Source organism: Perognathus longimembris, chromosome 1 (genome assembly GCF_023159225.1).
Source record: "Perognathus longimembris pacificus isolate PPM17 chromosome 1, ASM2315922v1, whole genome shotgun sequence".
Classification (NCBI taxonomy): Eukaryota; Metazoa; Chordata; class Mammalia; order Rodentia; family Heteromyidae; genus Perognathus; species Perognathus longimembris.
This window is the reverse complement of record NC_063161.1, coordinates 11,418,561-11,444,279: the sequence shown is the minus strand read 5'-3', so window position 1 is coordinate 11,444,279 and position 25,719 is coordinate 11,418,561.

Below are 25,719 nucleotides of genomic sequence, written 5' to 3'. Positions count from 1 at the left end.
GTGTGTGTGTGTGTGTGTGTGTGTGTGCTACACTTTTCACTTTTCCTTGGTTCTCACAGGGAGTGCAAGCAGAGAACATGAAGTCACACACATACTTAACCATCCACTTTAGCTCCATGGGGGTGTATATCACATATGTTCTCATTCCATTGGCCAGAAATAGTCACCTGACCCCATCTAGAAGAAACAGAAGCTGCAAAATGTCCTTCAATGAGCTGCTTGCTTTCTAGAATCAAGGCTGAGTAATAGGAAGGCAGCATGAATCTTGATCATCTGTTTCTATGGTAGTCTGCAAAATAATTAGAAATGTGGTTCTTCTCATCATGAAAAACAGAGAGGCCTACAAAACCTGTTTCTTTGTCATGGAGGATCTAGAAAGACGGCATTTTGTACCAAGAGTATTTGCAGAATTAGAGACATTGGACATTGGCCCAGATTGAAATATAGCTAAAGGACACAGAATTGGTCAGAGCTAGGGAAATGCTTCAGGAAGACTGCTTTTAAAGATGGGTCCTAGTGACTGCTTACCACAAACCCCATTCTGTGGCAAGTTTAGAGTACAGAGCTGTTGAGGCAGTTGCCCAAGGTCTAGTGTGGATCATCTGTCTATTCTTACCTTTTTCTACTCTGCTTTCTACCCTAGGAAACTTCTCTGTCAATTCTGTATTCAAGGACTTCTAGCCATCCAGCTGCATTTAACCAGTGGGGAATCTGGAAGACAGGAGAGAAGATCAAGGGTTTGTGCCCTGGACTCCATTCTTGCAAGGTAGCTTTAGGTTTGCTAAGACCCTATATGGCTTCTCTCAAGTTTCTGTACTTCCCACAAGCCTTCAAACCTTCCAGGTTCTGGTAACTTCTCTGTCCTTGAGTCCATCAAACCTAGGGTTTGAAGTAACAGCTCTTTTATCATCTACCTGGGGTTTCTGAACCTTCCATTCACACTTCTGTTGTTAGTTGCTTAAAAAATATTATTCTTGAAGCTGGGCATTGATGGCTCATGCTTGTTATCCTAGCTACTCAGGAAGCTGAGATCTGAAGATTGAATCCCAGCCCCACCAAGAAAGTCCATGAGACTCTTATCTCCAATAAACTACTCAGAAAAATCCAGAAGTGGCATTGTGGCTCAAGTGGTAGGGTGCTAGCCTTGAACAGAAGCTCAGGAACAGAGCCCCAGCCCTGAGTTCAAGCATCAGGACCCGCAATAATAATAATAATAATAAAATATTATCCTTGGGGTTGGAGGTGTAGGACAGTCTCAGATAAAAAGAAAAAGAAATGAAATGAAAAGCAATAAGCAGCCCTTTCCAGGCGCTGGTACCTCATGCCTGTAAATACTAACTACTCAGGAGACTGAGATCTGAGGAGCCTGGTTTAAAGTCAGCCTAGGCAGCAAAGTCCAAAAGACACTAATCTCCAATTAACCACCAAAAATAGCCAGAAGTAGGAGTGTGGCTCAAGTGTAGAGTGTTAGCCTTGAGCACAAAAGCTCAGAAACAGGGGCTGGGGATATGGTCTAGTGGCAAGAGTGCTTGCCTTGTATACATGAAGCCCTGGGTTCGATTCCCCAGCACCACATATACAGAAAATGGCCAGAAGTGGCGCTGTGGCTCAAGTGGCAGAGTGCTAGCCTTGAGCAAAAAGAAGCCAGGAACAGTGCTCAGGCCCTGAGTCCAAGGCCCAGGACTGGCAAAAAAAAAAAAAAAAAAAAAGCTCAGAAACAGCATCCAGGCCCCTGTATATATGTTTCTTATTTGAAGTTACCATTTGCTTCTACTTGTACCTTTTCTTTTTATGAACCCATTAACATTATATGTTTAACTCCAAGCAATAGGTCTGTTCTCTATATAAACAAAAGATTTCCTTTTCCCTTTGCTTAGAATCTTTTTTTTATCAGCCTCTGAGATTTGGGGCTGTAGCCTCTTTGTCATCATTCCCCCAGTGCATCCATTCTTGATGATGGGTCCCTCTTGTGCATGCCCTTTGAAAATCTGATCTCATCAGCTCAGTCACCCGGCTCACATGCCCTTCATGATTGCTTCCCACATCGTCCAAAAGAAGAAATTGCTAACAAGGCAAGTGAAAGATTCATCAAATGTTTTGCTTTTTGCAGAATGAGAACTCCATCAGATATCAAAAAAAAAAAAGCTGAATTAGGAAGAATCCAGTACAGGACGTAAGAAATTTGTTCTGAGATTTACTTTTTTTCTTCAGAGAATTCCAGATGCACTGATTTCTGAAGTTAACTGTTCTTTGCCTAATTCTTTCCGCCCCCTCTCCCAGATTCTGTTAGAAGTCTATATTTTATTTATTTATTACCTGTTTCTTTCCTAGGAATATGCTGAGTCATCTCTCTTACTTAATTCTCTCAACTCTGCAAGGGAGATTTTGTCTGGTTTCCAGTTCCTCCTAGCCTGTGCTTCTTTGATCCTGCCTATCTGAGGAGCAACTTTCTTCTGGCCTTGACTGCTACAGAACACACTCTTTCCTTTAATCCTCTTCTTCCTTTTCTTTTCCAGAAGGGCAGTGTGGTTCAAGGACAAGCAATGGATTCTCAAGTCAGCTAGAGCTATGCTTCCATCCCAGCTCTGCTGCTCTATTGGATGAGTGACCTTGGAAAGGTGACTTACCTAAACCTCCCGTTACTAACAAAGATTCCCAGCTCAGAGGACCATTTAACATATGCTAGGCACCAGTGGCTCACACTTGTAATCCTAGCTGCTCAGAAGACTGAGATCTGAAGATCACAGTTCAAATCCAGCCTGTGTAGGAAGTGGAGCTATAGCTCAAGTGGTAGGCAGCTATTAGCAACAAAGTTCAGGCATAGTACCTAGACTCTGAGTTCAAGCCCCAGAACCAACACAGACACACAGACACACAGATACACACACACACACACACACGTGCATGTGCACATACACACAAATGAGAACATGAATGTATATGATTTGGTACACATTGGTCATTCTTGTTATAACCTTATGTACATTATCCAAGATATGTATCTAGATTTGATATTTATCTAAATAATTTTATCTAGATTATCAAAATACCTATCTAGATATGATCTGTTGTTCAAAGGTGGAGTTGAGCTCTTTTATGTTTCTTCTGAGAGACTTTAAAACTGTAGTTACTGCCTCTTTTTTTTAGGTACTTGAAATTAGGGTCACTTTTTTTTATGTTGGTAGGTAAGTGATGTACCAGTTGAACCAGCCTTCAGCTTTTTTTTGCTCTGGTTATTTTTCAGGTGGTCTTGGCCATAGTTCCACAAAGACTAGCAAAACCTTGTAAGAACAAATCCCAAAGAGACTTTGTTCCTTATTCTCTGAGGCTGAAACCTCAAATCTGGGAGGCTGATTTTAAAACATACTAACACCAATAAAAGAGGACTGTTTTGAAGACTTGCTGCTTGGCACTAAAAAATACAATGTGAATCACTGCATAAGAAGAAAAAAAGCAACAAATGCAAATAGTTTGGAATTTGAAAAAAATCCAAGTGTCAATAATATTTTACAATGCAACTAAGAATAAGAGTAGGGCACTGATTCTCCTATTTACACTTCTGCAGTAGCTGTGATGTTAGGGATGTACCATCATGCTCTGCTTTTTTGGTTGAGATGGAGTCTCTCAAACTGTTTTTAGCCCAGGCTCATTTGAACTGCAATTCTCCTGACTTTAGCTTCCTGAATAGATGGGATGGTAGGCATGTCCTACTACACCCAGGTAGTTACTCCTTATTCATTGCCCACTGATGACTTTCCATTTGTTCTAGTTACTGTTTGAAATAGAGCAGAGTCACTAAAAATAGTATACAAAATCTGATTCAGATAGTATTTGTGGAGTACCTTATAAATACCAGATAAAGTGCCAGATAGATTCCCTACCAAAAAAAAAAAAAGATTAATGCCAGTTGTGGAATCAAAAACAGGCAGTAAATAAACTTTGTTTTGTACAAGGGCTACAGACAACCGTCAACAATTTTGTTCTCTATTCTGGTTTGATTTCCAGTTCATTCTCATCATTGGCTAGCATAGGTGGTCTTTTCTAGACAGTTACTAAAAACAGCCACCAGCAACTAAAATTTCAAAGGCCAGGTATCATTTTAAAAATCACCTGCTTCTAGTCCTCTTTTGCTTATCAGAAGACAGCACTTGCTTCAAATGACTATAATTTCAAAAGACTTTTTTAATGGTCATTTGTTTTGTGATAAAGTTGCACATTTGTTCTGGTTATATTTACTCTCCGATTCTGTTCTTAAGAACTGCACCGGCTTTCTTCCTCCTCCATAGGGACCTGGCCCAATTTTCTGTTTCTATGGACACTGTGATTTGCATTTAAGCTCTTTATGCAGGGATTGTCACCTGGTTGATATATCTAGGCTTTGCTACCTTCAATTGTTTCTTCTCTCATTTAAACGCTTCCCTTTATCTATTCCAGGATTGTCACCTGTTTATTCTCCCCCTCTGAAGTATTATTTAAGGCAGTGACAATTTGAGGTGCAAAGACTTCTCAAAGTCATTTACTTGTTTTCTGTTTGGAATGTTCTTGGTTACAAGTAACAAGATATGTAATGACTTAGACAATAGGTATGGACTTTTTCATGGACCACTAAGACTGGAAATAAGTTTCCTCAGGGTTGTATCAGAGGCTCAGCAATGTTCATGAGCATCCTGGCTCTTCTGATCTCTCTGTGGTGGACCTTCAACATTTTTGTAATGTCTTCTTTCCACAAACTCTCATTTCAGAACTTCCTAAAGAGGAAGTGGAAAGGGTCAGAGAAACTTTTCTTCGTGCAGCTTTGACTTTTAACAGGAAGGACAAACTTTTCCTGAAGACCTCCAGCCCAAAGCTCCTTAATCTTACTGACCATAACTGAATGACAAACTTTTCTTCATATTTAGTAATGTTATAAGGAAAACAACCAACCAGGTGCTGATGGCTCACACTTGTAATCCTAGCCACTAAAGAGGCTGAGGATGGTGGTTCAAAGCCAGCCCTGGCAGGAAAATCCATGAAAACCGGAAGTGGCACTGTGGCTCAAAGAGGCAGAATGCTAGCCTTGAGCAAAAGAGCTCAGAGACAGTGCCTAGGCCATAACTTCAAGCCTCATAACTGACAAAAGAAAGAAAAAGGAAAAGGAAAGAACTGAATCCTGGGTTTGAACTATCATAATCAATCTCCTAGAGAAATGAACTACATTACCTCCTACAAACAACTGCTATCCTAGAAGTGAAAGGACCATTAGATGAGCTCCAGGATAGTTTCTCTGTATGCATCACGGATGAGAAATCTAAGGTCCATTGAGGTTAAGGGTTTGCTGAACACCACAAAGTGCCTACAAAGTGTTACAGCTGAGACTAGACCCTTGGTCTTATGTTTTAGAATTAAGTCCACCATTCTGTGTTCGTCCAAGTAATCTTTAACCATAAAATTGATGGGAAAGAAATGAAAGTCAGTTGAAGGCCAGATCAAGAGGATTTCCTTTTCCTAGTTCCATGTCCCAGACTTACCAGATGGTAAACTTGTTATGTCCAAAGTTGTGAGATTAATTCACCCATTCATTCAATAAGTATTTATGACCCTCCCTCCCAATATATTAAAAAATAGTGTCAGGTGTTAAGTACATATACTGAACTATTAACTATAGTTCATTTGTATAAGTTCATTTACATAATTACCTGCTCAAATATTAAGTGGAAATACAAGAGTAAAATTGTGGAAATCATTAAAACTGAGGACAGAGATAACATTTTCTTAAAGCCATCTTTATTTTCCTCTTCCTAGTTACATAGGAAGACTACAATTCCCAGAGTCCTTTCAGTTAAGTTGGGTCATGTGACTGGCATCTGGCCAGTGGGATGCGGGCAGAAGTAAATGTATGCCATTTGCAGGTCTAGCTATAAAACCCTTGATGCTGTTGACAGAGAGTGAAGTCATCTCTACTGGTCATTTTTTCCTGTAGTTTGGATTGTCAAACAGAATCTCAATCTTCTTTATTCTTCAACTTTTCAGGGTTTAGAAAATTAATAGCTTTTACTGGATCTAAAATACACTGGATGTGATAAATTTTACAGGACTCTAGGTATTCACACACAGTGACACCAAAGGAGAATCTTCTTAGGGGAGACACACAAAGGCACAAATGTCTATGTGCCTCTGATCATATAAAATAATACTTATACCAAAATGAACTCCAGGAAATGGAAACAAGAGGTTTTTGTTCTTTGTTGTTGTTTTTCTTTTCTTTTTGTCTTGTTTGTTTATCTGTCTTTCAGAGGGTAAGAGGGGCACAGAAATGGAGGGACAAAGGGTGAACCAATGCAGTAGTGGTATCCCTTGTGTTGAAAATGAACAATGTGGGTAAGGACAGGAGGGAAAAACTGGGAGAGAGCTAGAGAAGAAGTGATATTGCCCCAAAATGTACTCATTACCTGACTTATGTTAACTGTAACCCCCTTTGTACATCACTGTTATAATAATAATACAAATTTTAAAAAGAAAATGATTTTAGAGATAGCTTTATGTTTTTCTCATAGTAGTTCCCATAGTAGATTCCTCCTAATAAATGGCTTTGTCTTCTTTCAAATGAAGGGAGCCCTTCCTTATTAAGTCTAGAAGGAATAACTGGGTTATCAAAGGATCAAGCCAAAGTAATGGAGGAAGAACCCCTTTTTTTTTCTTATAAATTTAGCCAGAATTTAGTCTAGGAAAATAAGGCTAAAGTAGGGAGAAAGAGAGAAAAACATTTCCTGATCCTCATGCCAGAAATGGGAGTTAAAGAATCCCATGAAAGGAGAATTTAAGTTCTGTACCACGATCAGCTCCAGCTGCGTTTTAACTTCTCTTCCAGTTGTAAGATTCTGTGTTCTCAAACATCCATCCCATTTCTGCCTTCTGACACCAATAACTGAGTGGGGAGAAGAAAGTAGAAAAAGTAAGATAAATGAAAGCCTTTTAAACTTCTAAGCTTTTTGCCGGCAAAGCTGGGATAGAAAACCTAGCTTCATTGGGTTATTAGGAGGATTCAATGAGATAAAAAGAGATCATACGGTTCCACGATAAGGCTTAGCACATCCTAAGGGTTAAAATGATGTAATTTAAGTGATTAGGTTGTAATTGTTGGGAAACCCCACAGCAGAGAAGTTGAGAATCCGGACTTTGGAGCCAGACTGATGACATTAAAATCTCTGCTCAGTTATTTACTTGTCACCGCATTTGCATAAGTCTCTCCATTTCACATTCCTCCCATCTGCACAAGTGACAGTAATAACACTATCTGCTTCATAATGTTGCTGTGAGGACTGGTTTAATAGATTTAAAATGCTTAGGACAATACCTGGCATAAACACTCAAAAATGTGAGCTGTTGGGGTAGTGGTTTATGTTTCTGGCTCTATTATATCTCCAACTCAGAGGAGATATCTTGATACCAAGAAGCCATTGTTCATGTAGGCATGGAGCTCTCCATGTTAGGAAATGGAAAATTCTCTGTCCTAGTTTTTGGCATACAATTTTTTTTGTCATGTCTCACAATTCTCTGTCTAGTATTTGGTCTAAATAGTAGGTCCATTATCAACCAAATTGATTAAAGTTAAAATAGATTAAAATTCTATACCTGTCCTTCCTGTTTATAAAATCCTATATATATGTATATATATATGATTATAATATATATGATCACACAATCACATGATATATATTTAATATTAAATATGAAACATTTAATTTGGAATATTCCACATGTTCCATTATTCAAGTATTAAATCATTTCTAAAATCACCTAATACTTACTTGAGTCAAAGCTACATTCCCGGGGCTGGGATGTGGCCTAGTGGTAGATTGCTTGCCTAGCATGCAGAAAGCCCTGGGTTTGATTCCTTAGTACCACATACACAGAAAAAGCCAGAAGTGGTGCTGTGGCTCAAGAGGTAGAGTGCTAGCACTGAGTAAAAAGAAGCCATGGACAGTGCTCAGGCCCTGAGTCCAAGCCCCAGAACTGGCAAAAAAAAAAAAAAAAGCTACATTCCTATAAAAATGGAGGGGAAAATTGTTGTCTTCTCAGATTTTAACACCATTGGGAGATGTTTGGAATTTTGATTTCTGAACTTTGACCAACGCTATATATTTTCTGAGTTGGTGATGTAGTGTTAGCTACTGGCTACTTAGAAAAGGTTACATAAATATAAGCACTGGGAATTGAACAACAGCCTTTGTCAATATGTCATTAACAGTGCACAGGAATATTGAAAAGGTTGTTAAAGATAACCAGTGTCTTGTGTAATATTTGGAAATCTTATCCAACTTCTGGGTTGTTTCTAGTTTATTTGGACATAAGAGATAAGCTGTGGGGCTGGGAATATGGCCTAGTGGCAAGAGTGCTTGCCTCCTACACATGAAGCTCTCGGTTCCATTCCCCAGCACCACATATATGGAAAGCGGCCAGAAGGGGCGCTGTGGCTCCGGTGGCAGAGTGCTAGCCTTGAGCAGGAAGAAGCCAGGGATGGTGCTTAGGCCCTGAGTCCAAGGCCCAGGACTGGCCAAAAAAAAAAAAAAAAAAAAAAAGATAAGCTGCAATAGCTTCTAAATCTTTTGAGTAGACACTAGTAACCAATGTACTAGGGGTTTCCAAAGTATCACAAGCTCCTGTTCAAGTTAACCTGTACCCATTTCCTTAAAAATAATCCATCTCTAGGGAGATTCAAAACAGGTACAGAGAACTGTCATAAATTGACTTTCACCCTACTTCAACCTTAAAGAAACCAATTCCAAAAGAACAACCAAGTCAGTGGTTCCTTCAGAAGCTACTGACTTATCAACCTTCGTGTTGTTTTACCTGCTTAACCTAGGAGGGGAAGGGACAAATGGAGGTGGTGAGAACATAATGACTCATAGAAGCTGCCTAGAGTTAAGTTTTCACATCCAACAAAACCTGAATTTAAGTCCTGACTCCATTGTTTTCTGGCTGCATGGCCAGGTGCTACTATAATTTCCTAAACTGTGAAACGAGGGTCTCTCAGCTTTCACTGTGAGGAACTCCAAGAATTATAAAGTACTTTTCAAGGGAAATGACACATACTCAGTGTGGGGCACTCCCTGCCCGGACGCCTTGCATCATTAAGAGGTGGTTCTAGCTGGCCCTGCCTCTTTTCCCAACCTTGGACCTGACCGCATGTGAGCCAAGATGGCCGCTGGTGATGAACCCGGAGGCGGTCCTGTGGGCCGTGATGTAGATGTAGGGCGCCCCTTAGGGAGGTCCTTTGGAGCTCCACCCTGACGGACAGCTCAGGCGTCCATTCACAGCCCCTACGTAGGTGCACGTGCCCTTCGACCCCTTTAAAAGAACAGCTCATTGCCGCCATTAAACGAGTCTTAGCGCTGACTGGCTCCCGGACGAGAGGGGGTCTGGGTGGCAGTCTGTCAGCCCTTTCCTCTTTCTTGGCCTGTCCCGGTGGGGCGTGTTTTCCCGTCTCTCCTGCAGGACAGGAGAGCCAGGGAGGCTAAAAACCCCAGACAACTCAGTATAAGACAAACATATCAACTGTTATCATTATGTGTGATTGTATTAGGTAAGTCCCTTCAGCTCTCTGGTCCTTAGTGTGCTTCATAAGTCAAAAGGATGATGACTCTTTTGTATTTATTTGAGGGTGTGGGATGGCATTTGATGTCCTTCCGAGGTCATGTTCTGTGATTTCTTGGATTTCAGTACCATCGGTCTAGACACATATGTGTGTTTAGGTATATTTGTTTGTGTGTGTTGCAAAGAACATAGGGATGAAGCTGACCTAGGATAATGGATCAGGATACTGGTGGTGTGGGTAAAGTCCAGCCCATATGGAGTCATTTGGCACTTGGTTTCATACTCCATATTCAATGTACTATATATCATTAAGCAGATCCATCACAAATACGTGTTCAATGCTGGTACTTATATACCAAACACTGTTTTCGAAACTGTGCCAGAGTGATGAAAAGGAAACTCAGAGACAACCCAGACTCAGTCTCTGTCCTTTTGAAGATAAGTTTCTACTACCTGAAATAGACATAAAAAGACAAAAGCAAAAACAAACAAACTGAACAGCGTGAACTAATCATATCCTGTGAGCTATGTCTTCAAAGAGCTTCACACTGCCCTACCTGCTGCCAGTGGACAAAACACTATCAATTCTGGCCTCTGTTAGATGAACCAGCCCCTTAACTAGCTGCCCTGTGTACTCTCCTGGTACTCTAATGTCTATTACAGCCATCAACATGTGTGGGTATACCATGATGCACTCTTGCTTATATCCCACCAATGGCTTTCATTCCACTGAAACAGAAGCCAATGTCTTCCCTGTCTTCTCCCCTCTACCTGCTCAATAGTCCAGCCACACTCTGTCTTGTTCTGCCTTTGACGTACCTTCGTGCTTCCTGACCCCTCTGTCTGGGGTATGTTTTCTGCACAATTCTCTCCCTCATCTTGCTTGAGTTTCAGCTCTTGAGAGAGGTCTGTATTTGCAAACTACTCTTTTCCAAATAAACTCCAAAGTCTCATCTCCCTTGTAGCCCCCATCCCACTTTATTTTATTGTAATTTCCTGAGCACTGACATGCAAGGGACCACAAAAGTCTTTAATGTGCATTTTTTTTCTAATCCTGATAATTGGTCTAGGACATGAACATGGGGATTATCCCTCCTTTTCAGTTACAGAAGACAGCAGTCAGGTTGGCAAAGGAGTTGTCAGATGGTCTCTTTGATTTGCCTACTACACTGCTACATATTTTTTCTTTTGTGCTGATACTAGGGCTTCAACTCAGAACCTCACATTCTTGCTCAACTTTGTTTGCTTAAGGCTGGTGCTCTGCCACTTGAGCCACACTTCTACTTCTGGCTTTTTGCTGGTTAATTGGAAATAAGAGTCTCATGGATTTATCTGCCTGGACTGGCTTTATACCTCAGTCCTCAGATCTCATCCTCCCGAGAAGCAAGGGTTACAGGCATGAGCCACTCATGCCTGGCCTTAGGAGGCTTTTCTTTGAGATGACTTGGTTGGTGCTTGAAGCCTTTGTAATTTTCTTTCCTATCTCAGAATGTTCATTTGGACATATCCATTTATCCTGTCCTTGAGTCTCTGAAGCTAGAAAGCAAGAGCTGCTCATTTCTGCGTCCTCAACATGTCACGGCCTGGCAGCTGTTAAGCATGCAGTGAGTCTGTTGTGCTAACTTCTATTAAAACCTGGTCAAGACTGGGAATAACCTTGGCCATTTCTGCCCCCCCTCCCCCAATCTCCTAATCAACCACCCCATGCCTTGCCAATGCCACCATGCTGTCCAGGGCTTGACATGTTTTAAACAAAAACATTCTAAGTACTAGTTACAGAAATTGGCTCTGCTGGAGCCTGTGAAAATGTTCAGCACACCAGTGGGTGGGTGGCCATCTTTTGTTTATAAGTTAGATGAACCGAAAAATATGTACACACAGCATGTTCACACATGCGCCCTTTTTATACACAGAGAGAAACGAAAGCACAAGATATTTCACATGTCTCCTGCTTTACCCACAGTATGTTGTTTTGGTTTACTGGAGTGAGTGATTACCCACGCCACAGAAAATTACTATTTTGGGTTTTGCTAAAGGGTGGTTTGTTCTGCAGCACTGAAGTACAAAGCGACTAGGTTTCCAAAAGGAGTATTTTTGTCCAGATAGTAGAGTGCCAGGAGTGCTGGCCTGAAGGTCAGGAATCCTGAATTTATGCCTCTCTCTACCCTGGATGAATTGATGCACTGGAACTGGGGTTCTTCCTGCATTTTCAGTCTGTCACCTCACTGGTCAGCAACACTTGGAAGCCAGGAGTTCAGACTGCAGAGTCAGATGGAACCCAGTGAAGACTCAGCCCCTGAGGGCCCTGCTTCCTCCCCTGTGAAACAGGGGCAGCCATTACCAAGGTGCATGTGGACATCTAGTTGTTACTTGACACTTAGTATGTGGAGGGCAAGAGCTGATTAAAAGAATAATGGCAATACCAATTGTCCAGACAGCATGCCAGGGCAGGGCATGGAAGAGATAGGAGGCATGAAGCAGAGGACATGATCCCTGAATTCAACAGCATAACATGATGCACATTAACCTGAAAACACCAATCTGCATGGTACACTGGGGCGGGACAAAGAGTAGAGGTATCAGGATTCTGACAGGAGGCGGGGTAAGAGCTGCACCATGGACTTCGGAGATTTCAGAGGTGATGAGTGGAGCTAGTCCTGATTTGTCTAGGTGGCAGGAAGGAAGGCAGGCAGGCAGGCAGAGAGGTGTCCATAGAAGGATGTAATGGGCTTTCAGAGGTCAGTACACAGACAGCTTTGATGAAGTGTTGTTGTTTTTTCTTTTAATACAATCTAAGTGAGGCCTGTCTGGTTTCTTTCTCAGAAGAGTCCAAATCCATAGTCGTTTGTTTTCTCTTGACAGAGAAATCCTAGATCTGAAATTCCTTTCACTGAAGGGCAGGCATGATATTGGGGACTAGGTGGGCCTGGCTCGCGTTGAGATCAGTGGTCTTCATCTTTCCATAGTGTGCCACCCCTGTCAGGGGGACTGTGGATGTGTTCCCAAGAGACAGTGTCAACGAACTGTCCAGCCATGAAGGGCTTTTGGGTCCACAGGAACTTTGCTGGAGAACACAAGTGGGCGAGGCCTCCCCGCCTTCATCCTTTCCCACCTCCTCTTGTGTCTGCTGTGGTTTGAATTCACAATGAGGGCTGCCCAGGAGTCCACGTGTCCAGAATTATTCTATTGAACAACTCATGAGTATATGTGCTGAGATTCTGTAGCAGAGTGAATTATCAAGAAGAAATGGAGGGAAAAAAGTCACAAAAGAGCAGCTACATTAGATCTGCTCTCCCACTCATTCTGTCAAAAACAGGGCTCACAAGAGATTTCTAAAGACCCACTGAGGAGGGAAGAGCTGCGGGTCAGGAAAGGTGGGAATGTGGAAATGAAGCACCAGAGCCTGATACCCGGCGAGAGGGCAGGGCTGCTGGACACCACGTTCACGTGCCATCCCAACCGTTTCTGTGCAGTGTCTCGGCATCCATGAGACCCTTGGTGAGTAGTCATGAATGTACAGTGGTAAAGATGGTGACCACCCAGAGGTAAAGTCATTTCGTAGCTTGGTTTTCTGGCCTCAGCAAACTTAAAACTCCTGAGTTAGCACATGGAGCAAGAGAAAGAGAGAAAGTGAGACATACAAAGAGAGAGAGAGAGACAGAGAGAGACAAAGAGAGAGAGAGAAAGAGAGAGAGAGACAAAAAGAGAGAGCTACCTCTTCTTTATCCCCAATTACTGATTCTCCCCAAAATGTCTGTCACTAGCCAGGCAAAGACCTGCAACCTTGGAGCAGATTACATTTCTGTATACGAGGTGAGCACTCTTTTTTTTTTGGCCAGTCCTGGTCTTTGGACTTAGGGCCTGAGCACTGTCCCTGGCTTGTTTTTGCTCAAGGCTAGCATTCTGCCACTTCAGCCACAGCGCCACTTCTGGCCATTTTCTGTATATGTGGTGCTGGGGACTTGAACCTAGGACCTCCTGTATACGAGGCGAGCACTCTTGCCACTAGGCCATATCCCCAGCCCCAGATTACATTTCTGAAACAGTTGATCTTGACTGTTCCCTTGGTGGTACTGAAAAGCACCTAGGAGACTAACAAAGCACAGTTTCTGGCTCTGGGTGTCTTCTGTGGAGACATTTCCAGAGCGGATTAATGGAAACATGGAAGATCCGCCCTGGATCTGGCGGGAGGCAATCTCTGATCACAAACTTGGTGGGCGAATTCCAAGAGCAATGTTCTTGACTGCTGCATGCTTCCCAGCGAGTCTGCACTCCTGGGCTTACCTTGGCAGCTCCGGATGGACTCGTTTTTCATGCCTCTCAAAATCCTCGCGCTGGTAAAATGACTCTTAAAACAATAATCGAAGCCAAGCTTTGTGATGTGTGCCAATTTCCATTATATAAATATTCCTACTGCAGCACTTCATAACAACGAACTCACAAAATTCCTGAACAGTTAACTCCTAACTTTCAAGAGCCAGCGATTGCAATTCCAGCCCATCGCTACATTGACGCCTTGCGGTTTAACTGATCTTTGATTGGGGTCTTTGGAGTCTGAATACAAAGCCCAGTTTAATACCATAGGCATCCTTGACCACTGTGCTAAACTGGGGGCATGCTAATACCTGTAACCCTAACTCAGCAAACCATCTTCTGGGGGAAGACTTGCTTCTATATGGAATCTGATGTTTTGTGGTTCACAGAAATAGAAGCAACATCATATTAAAGAAATGCATCACACTTGCACGCATTTTCCTCTCTTACCTCTAAGTTCTGGTTAGCACACTTGTAGGTTTATTCCACAAATGTCTGTTTAAAAGCTAGCGACCAGATGACAGAAGCTCAAGTTGACAGAAGCCAGATATTTTTCAACAGGATATTTCTTAAACTGGGATCTGCATGTTCTACCCCTAATTTAAAACATAATACATGTACTAAATATATATGGAAGATATATGCATGTGTACACATTCACGTGTGTATACACACATATGTACATACAAGCCTGTGTAAAGTATCTTTTAGATGAGCCTAGGCTAGCTTCAAACTCGTGATTTTCCTGCCTCAGCCTCTCATATGCTGAGATTACAGTAGTGCCCTACTATACCGGACTCCCTGGTAGTCGTAGAAACATCATCAGTGATCAAGACGAAGGTCAAGCTTCTCTTTACATGTAGTGATTTGCAATCCACAGTCATTAAGCAAAAAGGCTGCAGTTTCCCATGGTAAATGAATACTTTGGTAAATGAATACTTTGCTTTCCTCACACATGAGAGGTCCTGTTCCATTCCTTTAGAATCTGGGCACCTTTGATAACACTTGCTCTTCCATCTGCTTTCCAGGGATTTAACAGATTCTTTTCAGCTTTATTAGCTTCTTTTGCTTTTCTCCAAATCAGAGACAACATCCAGGTCTTGTTCAGTGACAGAGCACTGAGAGCAGGCTAACTTGGCAATCTGTAATCTTCCAACTGATTTCTCATGGCTCACCAGAGCAGGAACTGCAGGAATGGCTTTTCCTAGCTGCTAATGACCAACTTCATTATCCTGCCGCCCTGAGCTAACGTACTTGCCTTTGGCTTACAACAGGAGTCATTAGATTCTAGAAAATTCTCTCTGTGTCCTGTTTCTAAATTTGATTTCCCCCAGAATCAGGGAGAATACAAAATTTGTCTGTAACAAGCCAGAATCTGGCAAAAACAAGAAGCCCCATCATCTTGGTGCCTGGGCCTGGCCCCTAATTCTAAGCCAGGTGGACTGAAATGGGAGCAATGGGTACACGTGCTACAGCATGCTTGACGTATTCCATAGGAAATTAAGTAAGTAACATTACTGTTCTTTTTGTTTTGCCTGCTCCACTCTTCACTACCCTTCATAATGAAACAGCTTAAACCCAGCGCTTCAATTCTCTCATGGGGGCAAAGTGCTTGACAATTTCATTCTCTTTTGACTCTCGGATCAAAAAGGAAAAGTCCTTCCTCTCTTCTACTTGCTTATTCTAGGAAGTGCTTCTTACCATGGCTATTGTATTTTACTCAGGATGCAAGTTCGTTCACTAAGAGGTCCCAAAAGGCTCACTGGAAGATGCATCCTATTTAAAAAAAATGGCAAAAGTGGTACTTTAAGAAAAAGAACTCAATCTTGTTCCAAGGGGATCTGATTCTGCATTCAATAGATTTATTGTGGCCCAGTCTCATAGCAGGTTGCCAAAGCCATGGACATAAAATCATCCAATGAGTTAAAACAAGGGCCACATCTTCCCCAGGTGGTCATCCTCCTGTTCAATATGTGTGTAGAGAAATTACTAGAACATGGGCAATTACTCATGGACTAAATATTCCCCAAGCTCTTCCCCTGGGCCAGACCTTTGCTAAGAGGGTCAAGACACAGGGTCAAGTCAAGGAGAACTGCTATTTCCTATCTTGAGGGGAAGGTGGGTAGGAAATGTTCTTCTTCCTTCAACAGGCATTTATTAATCATCTGCTGTATACCAGCTGCTACTCTTGAACTTGTGGATGCAACCATGAATAACACACCATCTATACAACCATTGGATTCTATAATAGTTTATTAGGGACATGGAAAAGTAAAACAAGAAACAAAAATAAATAAACAAATAGAGTCCCCAGTAGCATTGAGTACTTTCAGGAAAACAGAATGGAGAAAGTGGGCTCTGGTGGTTTAGGCCTGTAATCCTAATTACTCTGAAGACTGAGACTAGGAAGATCTCAGTTCAAGGCCAGCTGGGGAAGAAAAGTTTAAGAGACAACCCTCTCAACCCATAGCTGGGTGAAGTAGCATATCACATACCTGTCAGCTCCAGCTGCCTGGGAGGCTGTAATTGAGATGTCATGGTTCAAGGCCAGACTAGGCAGAAAAGTCTGAAAGATTCTCTTACAAGGAAGAGAAGCTGGGCACTGCAGTTGGTCCCTTGAATTCAGCAATGACAAGAAGCCTAAGGTGGGCATATCAAGGCTTATTGCACACCCAGGCAGAGAGAGGAGCCTATCCAAAAAAGAACTAGTGAAAAACAGGGCCAGATATGTGTCTCAAGTGGTAGAGCAGCAGCCTAATAAACACGAGACCCTGAGTACAAACACAAATACTGCAGCAACAACAACAACAACAAAAGTGGATAGTGTGGATTAAAAGTAATGGAGGAGTCGGGTGCTGGTGGCTCATGCCTATAATCCTAGCCATGCAGGTGGCTGAGATCTGAGATCTTCACAGTTTGAAGCCAGCCCAGGAAAGAAAGTCTGTGAAACTCTTATCTCCACTAAACTACCAAAAAGCCAGAAGTGGAGCTGTGGCTCAAGTGGTAGAGTGCTAGCCTTGAGCACAAAAAAGCTTAGGAACAGTGCCCAGTCCCAGGACTGGCAAACACAAAAAAGTAAAAGTAATAAAGGGTGCTATTTTGATAGAGTAGTCAGGAAGCAAGTTCTTTCTTGGAAAGAGCGGCCATTCTGGATCTCATAGACAAAGGGAACTGAAAATGCTAAGGTCCTGGGGCAGACCATTATTTGGTTTAACTGTATTAGTAAATTATAACACACATGCAGTAAGGTGAGAAGATAAAAGTGTAATGCTCCAAGAATTCATACAAACTGACTCCACCCATGGGGCTCACCTAGGTGAAGAAACAAAGCAGGCCCTCCCTCGCCCCAGAATCCTGAGTTAGGCCCAACTTCTAACAACATGGATTCCTTTACTTTCTTCATCTAAATTGAATTACACACTGTTTCTTCTCATGTCTGCCTTCTTCTGCCCATCATTTTTTCATGATTCATTCATTTACAGTGTATAGGGACATTTCATTCATTCTCACTAACAAATGGAATTCATTGCATGAATATGTCATAACTCAGCTGCCATTCTCCTATTGATGGACATTTGGGCTGTTTCTGGTTTGGGGCTGTTACACACAATGCTGCTAGGAGCATTCTAGCAGCTGTCCTCTGATGTTCCTATGTCTGTGTTCCTTTTTTTATATACAAATAAAAATGTTTTGGATTAAACTGAATTCATTGGACTAATTAATAGGATATGGTGGTATTTCCACAAAGAGCAGGCACTGATTAAACATGATGATCCAAAGTTCCCTTTGGTAAAAATAGTTTTCAAAAAGAAAAATAATTTCCCTTTCACAATTCTTTTGTGCTTGGATCCTTCAAGCTCCTCTTCCCTAGGTCTTCATGAAATATGTAATAGTTACTGTGAACTTTCCTCATCCTTCTGGGATGCATGGCTTACTCTGTTCTTTCTGCCTTGTTGTGATTTGGTTCTCATTAGCTTTCCTCCTCCTCCCCTGTTTGCAGTTCTGTTGGGTAAATACCAAGAAATTAAATTGCTGGGATTTAGGGTCTGTATACATTTAGCTTTATTTATTTATCTTTGTTTGGTTGGGTATTTTGTTTTTTTTTTGTTTTTTTTTTTTGCCAGTCCTGGGGCTTGAACTCTGGGCCTGAGCACTGTTCCTGGCTTCTCTTTCCTCAAGGCTAGCACTCTACCACTTGAGCCACAGCGCCATTTCTGGCCTTCTTGTATATATGTGGTACTGAGGAATCGAACCCAGGGCTTCATGTATACGAGGCAAGCAGTCTTGCCACTAGGCCGTATTCCCAGCCCACATTTGGCTTTAATAGTAAGGTGATTGTGCCTATTTATGCTCCCATGAAGCGTGTGTGAATATACCAAGTCAAATCCCATTTTGCTTTCTTCATTTCATTGCCAGCGCTTGGGGTTGAGAAACTTCTTTTTTGCTCTTGAGTTGGTGCAGAGTTCTTTTTTTGCTCTGAGTTAGGCAGTTGATAGGATGTCTAGCTTTTAATAGCACCCCAGTGTCGCAGTGGGAAGCAAAGGGAGCCTGATCCATTACTTTCATGGTTTCCTAGATGAGATGTGAGTTCCCAGGAGGGCATGGCGCCATACAGAGGGGAGGGGAGGAAAGAGACCTCTATAGCAGCTTGTGTGTGTGTGCGCATGTATGTGTACGTGTGTGCGTGCGTGTGTGTGTGTGCATGCCAGTATTAGGGCTTGAACTCAGGGCCTGGGTACTTTCCCTTAGCTTTTTACACACACATCACTCTATCACCTGAGCTACACCTCTTCTTCTGGCTCTTGGTTTTTTGGGTTTGGGGTTGGGGTTTTTTTTTTTGTTGATTAATTGGAGATAATAGTTTTATGAACTTTCCTCTCTGGGCTGACTTCAAGCTATGATCCTTAGCTCTCAGACTCCTGAGTAGCTATAAAAATAGGACCATATTTAATATTTCCAATATTTAGAAGATTTAAACACCTGTTTTCATAGGTAGATTTATTGAGATACAATTCACATACTATATAACTCATCCATTTAATATATCCAACTCCACAGTTTTTAGTGTGGCTATGAATTTATACAACTATTACCACTTTAGATCATTAGATCATTTTCTGCACCTTGAAAAAAAGCCCTATACTCATTTCTTATCCCCCAATATCCTGCCCTAGCCCTTAGAGGTTTATAGAGGCCTTCTCTCTATACATTCCCCTATTTTGAACTTGTGTATAAATGAACCCACATGTTATGTCGTCTTTTGTGTTTTATTTCCTTCCCTGAACACTGATGTTTCTCTCCAAGATTCAATTCAATCAGAATGCATCAGTACATTCAATTAGAAAGTATCAGTAGTCCATTTCTTTTTGTGGCCACTTAAATTCTGTTGTTTGAATATGCCGCATTTTGTTTATTCACGGGTGAGTGGACTATGTGCCATTTATTTATTTAATCATGGGGCTTGAACCCAGGGCCTGGGTGTTGTCCTCAAGCTCTTTTGCTCTAGGCTAGTGCTCTACTCCTTTGAGCCACAGCACCCTTCCAGTTTTCTGGTGATTAATTGCAGGTAAGAGTCTCATAGAGGGGCTAGGAATATGGCCTAGTGGCAAGAGTGCTTGACTTGTATACATGACGCCCTGGGTTCGATTCTCCAGCACCACATATACAGAAAACGACCAGAAGTGGCGCTGTGGCTCAAGTGGTAGAGTGCTAGCCTTGAGCAAGGAGAAGCCAAGGACAGTGTTTAGGCCCTGAGTACAAGGCCCAGGACTGGCAAAAAAAAAAGTCTCATAGACTTTCCTCCCCCAGCTGGCTTTGAGCCTTGATCCTCAGATCTCAGCCTCCTAAGTAACTAGGATTATAGGTATGAGCCACCAGCAGTGGTGATATGTCCTTTAATTACTTAAAAAGATGGATATTTTTTGTTTTATCATATAGCACATGGTATTCTATACCATTTACCATATTAGCATACAAAGTCTTTCATCTGTGGCTTATAACTAAACAAAGGAATATATCCATGCATTTGAAGCCTCTGAAAGAGACTTTCCTGATGGGAGATGGGGGTCAGTAAAGTTTGAAGAGCCCTACATTAGAACCAATGTTCTCTTTCCCTTGAGGTCAAAAAGTAGAATTTGCTCCCATTTTGAGCTTGTTTGTTAATCTCTGATAATTAAGGTTAAAAGAGAAAGGGAAGAGTGCATAGCCCTGTTTCATCATGTTTAAATTGAATTTCAAGTCCCTGGGTCTGGACACCTTTTCCTCAGTGTGTGTACCTGGCCATGCTCAGGGCCAGCCCAGCCTCTAGGAAGGACCTCAGCTCTTTTGGTCACAGGTAAGAGAGTCTCATGCACTGTAGCACAGGAATTTTCTGTGCCCTACCCTTCCTCTCCAGGGACATTTGTTGTTGTTTGGAGACATTTCTGATCATTACCGCTGACATCTAAGGGGTAGAGGCCAAAGATGCTGCTAAACATTCCACAGGGCGCAGGAAAGCCCTCGACAACAAAGGCATACAAGTCCATAGTGCAAGTCTAGCATAGGAGAGGAGGGGCTTATCAGGAGGTGCAGGGACAAGGACCTGGGATGCTAAGAACACACACACACACACACAAACACACACACACACACACACACACACACACACATCACCATAAGGCAGCATGTTTCTGCTTCTCTCTGTTCACATGGACCCATCTAATTCTTTGAGCAGTAGAGAAAGTAATCACCACAGCTCCTGAATTCACATCTTCAGCTCAAGTGATCAGCAGAGACTGATGAACATCTCTGGACCATAATTCATCCAGCACATCACACCTGCCCCCTTCCTGGTTTTTTGTTTTGTTGTTGTTCATCTTGGGGCTTAGACTCAAGGTCTGGGCACTGTCCCTGAGCATTTTTGCTCAAGGCTAGTGCTCTATCCCTTTGAGCCACAGCTTTGCTTCCGGTTTTCAGATGGTTCATTGGAGATGAGAGTCTCATAGACTTTCCTGCCTGGGCTGGCTTCAAACTTCAATCCTCAGATCTCAGCCTCCCGTGTCACTAGGATTTCAGGTGTGAGCCACCAGTGCCTGGCAACTTACCCCTTCTTATCCCACCTATGTGGCGGATGGCAGCATCTCTGCCCTAGGTCACCCCCAGACCTTATCCCTCAGGACCAGAAAGGCCATTGCTCAGAGGAATACCAGGTCAGAGTACACACACTGTCTCATAACCCCTCTCTGGCATCCTGAGGATCAGATGCTGCACCCTTGTCTCTGGCACTGGACCCTGAACCCCTGGTTCCTATCTCTGTAGCTCCAGAATTGAGCACTGCATCCCAGCAACATGGCACTCAGCAAAGACTCCTTGAAGGACTGAGATCTTTGACTCTCTTTCTTGCATATATTCATGACAACAAAAGCCCCTGTTTATGAACCTCTCAATGATACACAGTTCAACGAAACACAGAAAGTTCCAAAAATTAAAAAAATAATAATAAAAGGAAAAAGGAAGAGAAACCTAACCACAGGGAGCAAGCATCTTGCATTATATCCCTGCAAAGGGCATGCTTTCATTGAAGGAGAGAAAACAAACGTGAAAAGTGCTTGCTGAGAAGTGTTCCTTCTAAGGCAGTCACTGCCAGTCTTGGGCACCGCACCTGTACCTGGGAAAATAAAATGCTCCTGTCAAGCTTCATTATGAAAACACTGAAACCTCTGCATTCTATAGCCAGAACGTCTCTGCACTGAGAAAATAGAAAATGTGTGTGTGTGTGTGTGTGTGTGTGTGTGTGAGAGAGAGAGAGAGAGAGAGAGAGAGAGAGAGATATCTATAGAGACTGCAGTCTAGGAAAGAACTGGCACTCTTGTGGCCTCAAACAATGTGCATTGGGTGGACCTTAGCTGTCCTAGGCTGAAACCTGCTTGAATGAAAGCCCATCAGCAGGAGGTTGGAGCTACCACACAAGATGAAAAAAGAAAAAAAACAGACCTGTAATCCTAGAGACCCAGGAGACTGAGATCTGGAGGACGGTGATGCAAGGCCAGCCCTGGCAGGAAAGTCCATGAGATTTTATCTCCAATTAGCCAACAAAAAGCCAGGCTGGAGGCATCCCTCAAGTAGTAGAGTTCTAGCCTTGAGTGAAAAAGCCAAATCAGAGCTCAAGGTCCTGAGTTCAAACCCCAGTACTGCCCCCCCCCCAAAAAAAAAAGAAAGAAAAAGAAAAAGGAGAAGACAGTATTAAATGATTGTGATGGGCCTTGTCACCTCCCCCAAATTCACATTGGCATTTTAACCCTCAGGTCCTCAGGATATAACTGCATTTGTGATTTGGACCTTCAGAGAGGTGGCAAGTTAAAAAGAGCCCAGTCTGGTGTCTTTTCAAGGATATCCAAAGGACACCAGGGACACAGAACACCCAAGAGGGAAAGGCACTGTGGAGGATCCAAGGGTAAGGTCTACAAACCAGGGAGAGAGACCTCATAAGAAATCAACTCTACGCATGGCTACATCTTGCTGTCTAGCCCAGGCTGGCCTTGAACTCAAGATCTTCCTGCCTGAGACTCCTGAGTGCTGGGATTACAGTCATGAACCTCCACACTTAGCTCTGATGGTATATTGACCTTGAATTTTAGCTTCCACCACGGTGAGGCAATAACCCTTGTTGTTCAGGTGTGCCAGTCTTGGATATTATGACAATTCTGGATGAGTAACCTGTAAACTTTGACTCTCTGAACCCTGCATAGGTTCCTTGCCCCTGCAAAGAGGTGTATGGTAAACTCAAGTGAGACTGCCTGGCAGGTCCAGTGAAAGCTCTTTTGTTTAGGCAGGATACTGAAGACAAAAGGACAGAAGATTACAATTACAGCAGAGGGATCATGAGTACAGCGTTGAGTGGAAGAAGATAGAGAGCATGCGCTGTGTGGTTCCACCAAGAGAAACCAACACAAGCAAAAATCCGACTCTGCAGTTAGAAGGCACAACAATAGTACTGTTTGGTTTCTACAGTCCCATAACACATTACCACACCCTGGTGGCTTAAAACAATGATGACTATTCTCTAGAAGTCAGAAACCAAGAAGTCAGATGGACACCTTCTGTTAAGTTTCCACGGGTGGCTCCTCCCCTGCCTCTTTCAGCTTCCCATGGGTGTCTGCAATCCACGCATCCCCTGGGTGTGTAGGTCCATCACCCCATTGCCTGCTCTGTCCTCAAAGGCCACCTTCCCACTGCCATGCTCTGTGTCTTTCAGGGGGTCCTGTCTTGTGTGTGGTCTTCCTTCCTCAGTCATAGGATTCACTGTGATCTCACGATGCATCTGCGAAGACCTGACTCAGTCTCCAAATAAGGTTACATTCGGTCACAGGTGCCAGGTCTTAGGACTTGAGCATTATCTTTTTTGGGGGACACACAACTATACCGAGTACAAGTGGTTATCCTTGAGAGGATTGGAGAGTGACTGCAGGAACCACGAGGATTCTTTGGGGTTCTGATGATCAGCTTCTGCGTCTAGATGCTAGTTACACAGACTTTGCAATGGATGAAATTCACCCAGATGTTCCCTTAGGATATTTGTTACTCTCCCCGTGCATGTTATGCTTCCATAAAAAATTTTTTTTACATCGCCTCTGTTTAGAATTTACACTTATTTAGTCTTTTGATTTATGTTCCTTTAAAATATTAGAGAGAAGAAAAATCTATCAGTGTCTGAAAAGAAGGCAAAAAGAAAGCAATAATTGGATATATCAATGTGGACTTTGATTTCTCCCCTGGATTTCTGATGGAGAAACTGTAAGTAAAAGCCACAATGTGTTCAATATTTGATACTTTTATTTTTTTTCCACAACAGCAGCTACATTTGCGCCTAGATGTCTGGTACATTCTATCCTTGTTTGTGGATTGTTCTGTGGCCAAGTAGATTCATAGCCACCCTGCGGCCATTATACATCAACTCTATAGTTGCTGGCTGGGGCTCCTTGCCTGAAACCCTTTGGAGAATAACATGGAGAGTTGAACAACATGGAGATAGGATTAAGACTGCCTGGGATGAAGTCCCAGAGTCTTGCTATTTTCTTTTTTTTAATACCCAGATATGCCTCAGTTTCCCCACCTATAAAATGGAGCAATGTAATAGTATCAAATTCATATATATATATATATATATATATCCATTGTGGGGTTTTAACTCAGGGCCTAGGCACTGTCCCTGAGCTCTTTTCTTTTGCTTTGGGCTAGCACTCTACCACTTTGAGCCACAGCTCCACTTCTGGTTTTCTGATGGTTCATTGGAGATAAGAGTCTCTTGGACTTTCCTGCCTGAACTGGCTTTGAACCATGACCCTCAGAGCTCAGGCCCCTGAGTGGCTAGGATTACAGGTATGAGCCACTAGGGTTGGGCTTTCCTCTATGACTTTAGTGAGTATTCACAGATTGACTGATGGATGGTAGATAAGGAAGATAGATTAAATAAGCAGATAAATAATAGATAAGGTAGGTAGATAGATGCTAGAGAAGGCAAATAAAAAGATTAGATAGATAGTAGACAGATACACAACAGATAAGATAGGTAGATGGATTAGATAGCTGATAGACAGACAGATAAATGTGTTGCTTCTCTGGAGGACCCCAACTAATATCAAAGCCATCCAAATGTTTATAAAGGTGTCATTAGTGTTCAAATATGTATTAGAAATGAATTTATAGCATAAAATACTGTATATAAAACATTAATTGAGACTTGTTGTGAGCTAAGCTTGACACATGAGATTTATGTGAGGCACACACACTGGCTGCATAAAGCCAGTGTTATTACAAATGGGGAAAACTTAGCTATGAGATCTGTGCTCAGAGAGTATAAACAGCTCTTTTGTATGTGAGGATTTGAACTCAGCAGTCCTGGCTTGTGCCAGATGATACTCAGATACTACCTGGCTATAACAGCTTCACCTAATTCTGACCATTATGGTCTGTTTTCATACACTGGATTTCTCTTTTGTGCTATAGTCTGTTTTTGTGGATTTGTTTTTAGTCATGGTTCCTGGATCATTGCTCCTGCAGTTGTTGCTATTTTATAAGAATCATGTTGGGGCATTTTAGGCATATGTATGTATGTGTGAGTATGTATGTGTATAAATGTGTGTATATATATACATGTATATCTTTCTCTCTCTTCCCTCATTGCTCCCTCTTGTTTTCTCTTACCTTCTGCTGTACTCCTTTCCCCAGCTCCTTTTTCTCTCCAAAGTGAGACACAGAAACTAGAAATTCTCTTTCTTCTCACTGGGGGGAGGAGGGCTTCACAGAAACTAAAAATGTACTCTAATCCTTCCCCCCAACTTCCCACCCTCATCTTGTATATCTCTTCAACTGGCGCTATCCAGCGTGAGTATACTGCCCTCCTCGTACTTGTGAGCTGCTCTAGCAAAGCACGGAACCCCAGTCTGGAGCTGGTTCTGTAGAAGCTCTGGAGGCCATGATCTGTGGGTGTGAAGTAGGGATGGTCTGGGGGCTGAGACACCGCCCCCCCCATTGTGTGGGATCCGTCACTAGAAAGTGCCCGCACTGGAGCACATCGGAGGACACCAGCTGGTGTCTACTGTACAACTAACTGTGTACTTGCTGGTGAGAAATTGCCCCACTTTTGAAGGTCACAAGAGTTTTCTGTGTTGATTGATAGGTGATGTTTGTGGGTTGTTTTTTTTTTCTGTTTTCCAACATACCACCCCTCTTTCTAAAGTCGTTCTGTACTGTGTTCCTTTAAATCAATCAGAGCTAGTGCTGTAGAATTCCCTCTGGTGGCAAGAGGTGGAAGGGGGAGGGGTCACAGCAGAGCCCTAAGTATCTGCCCTTGAG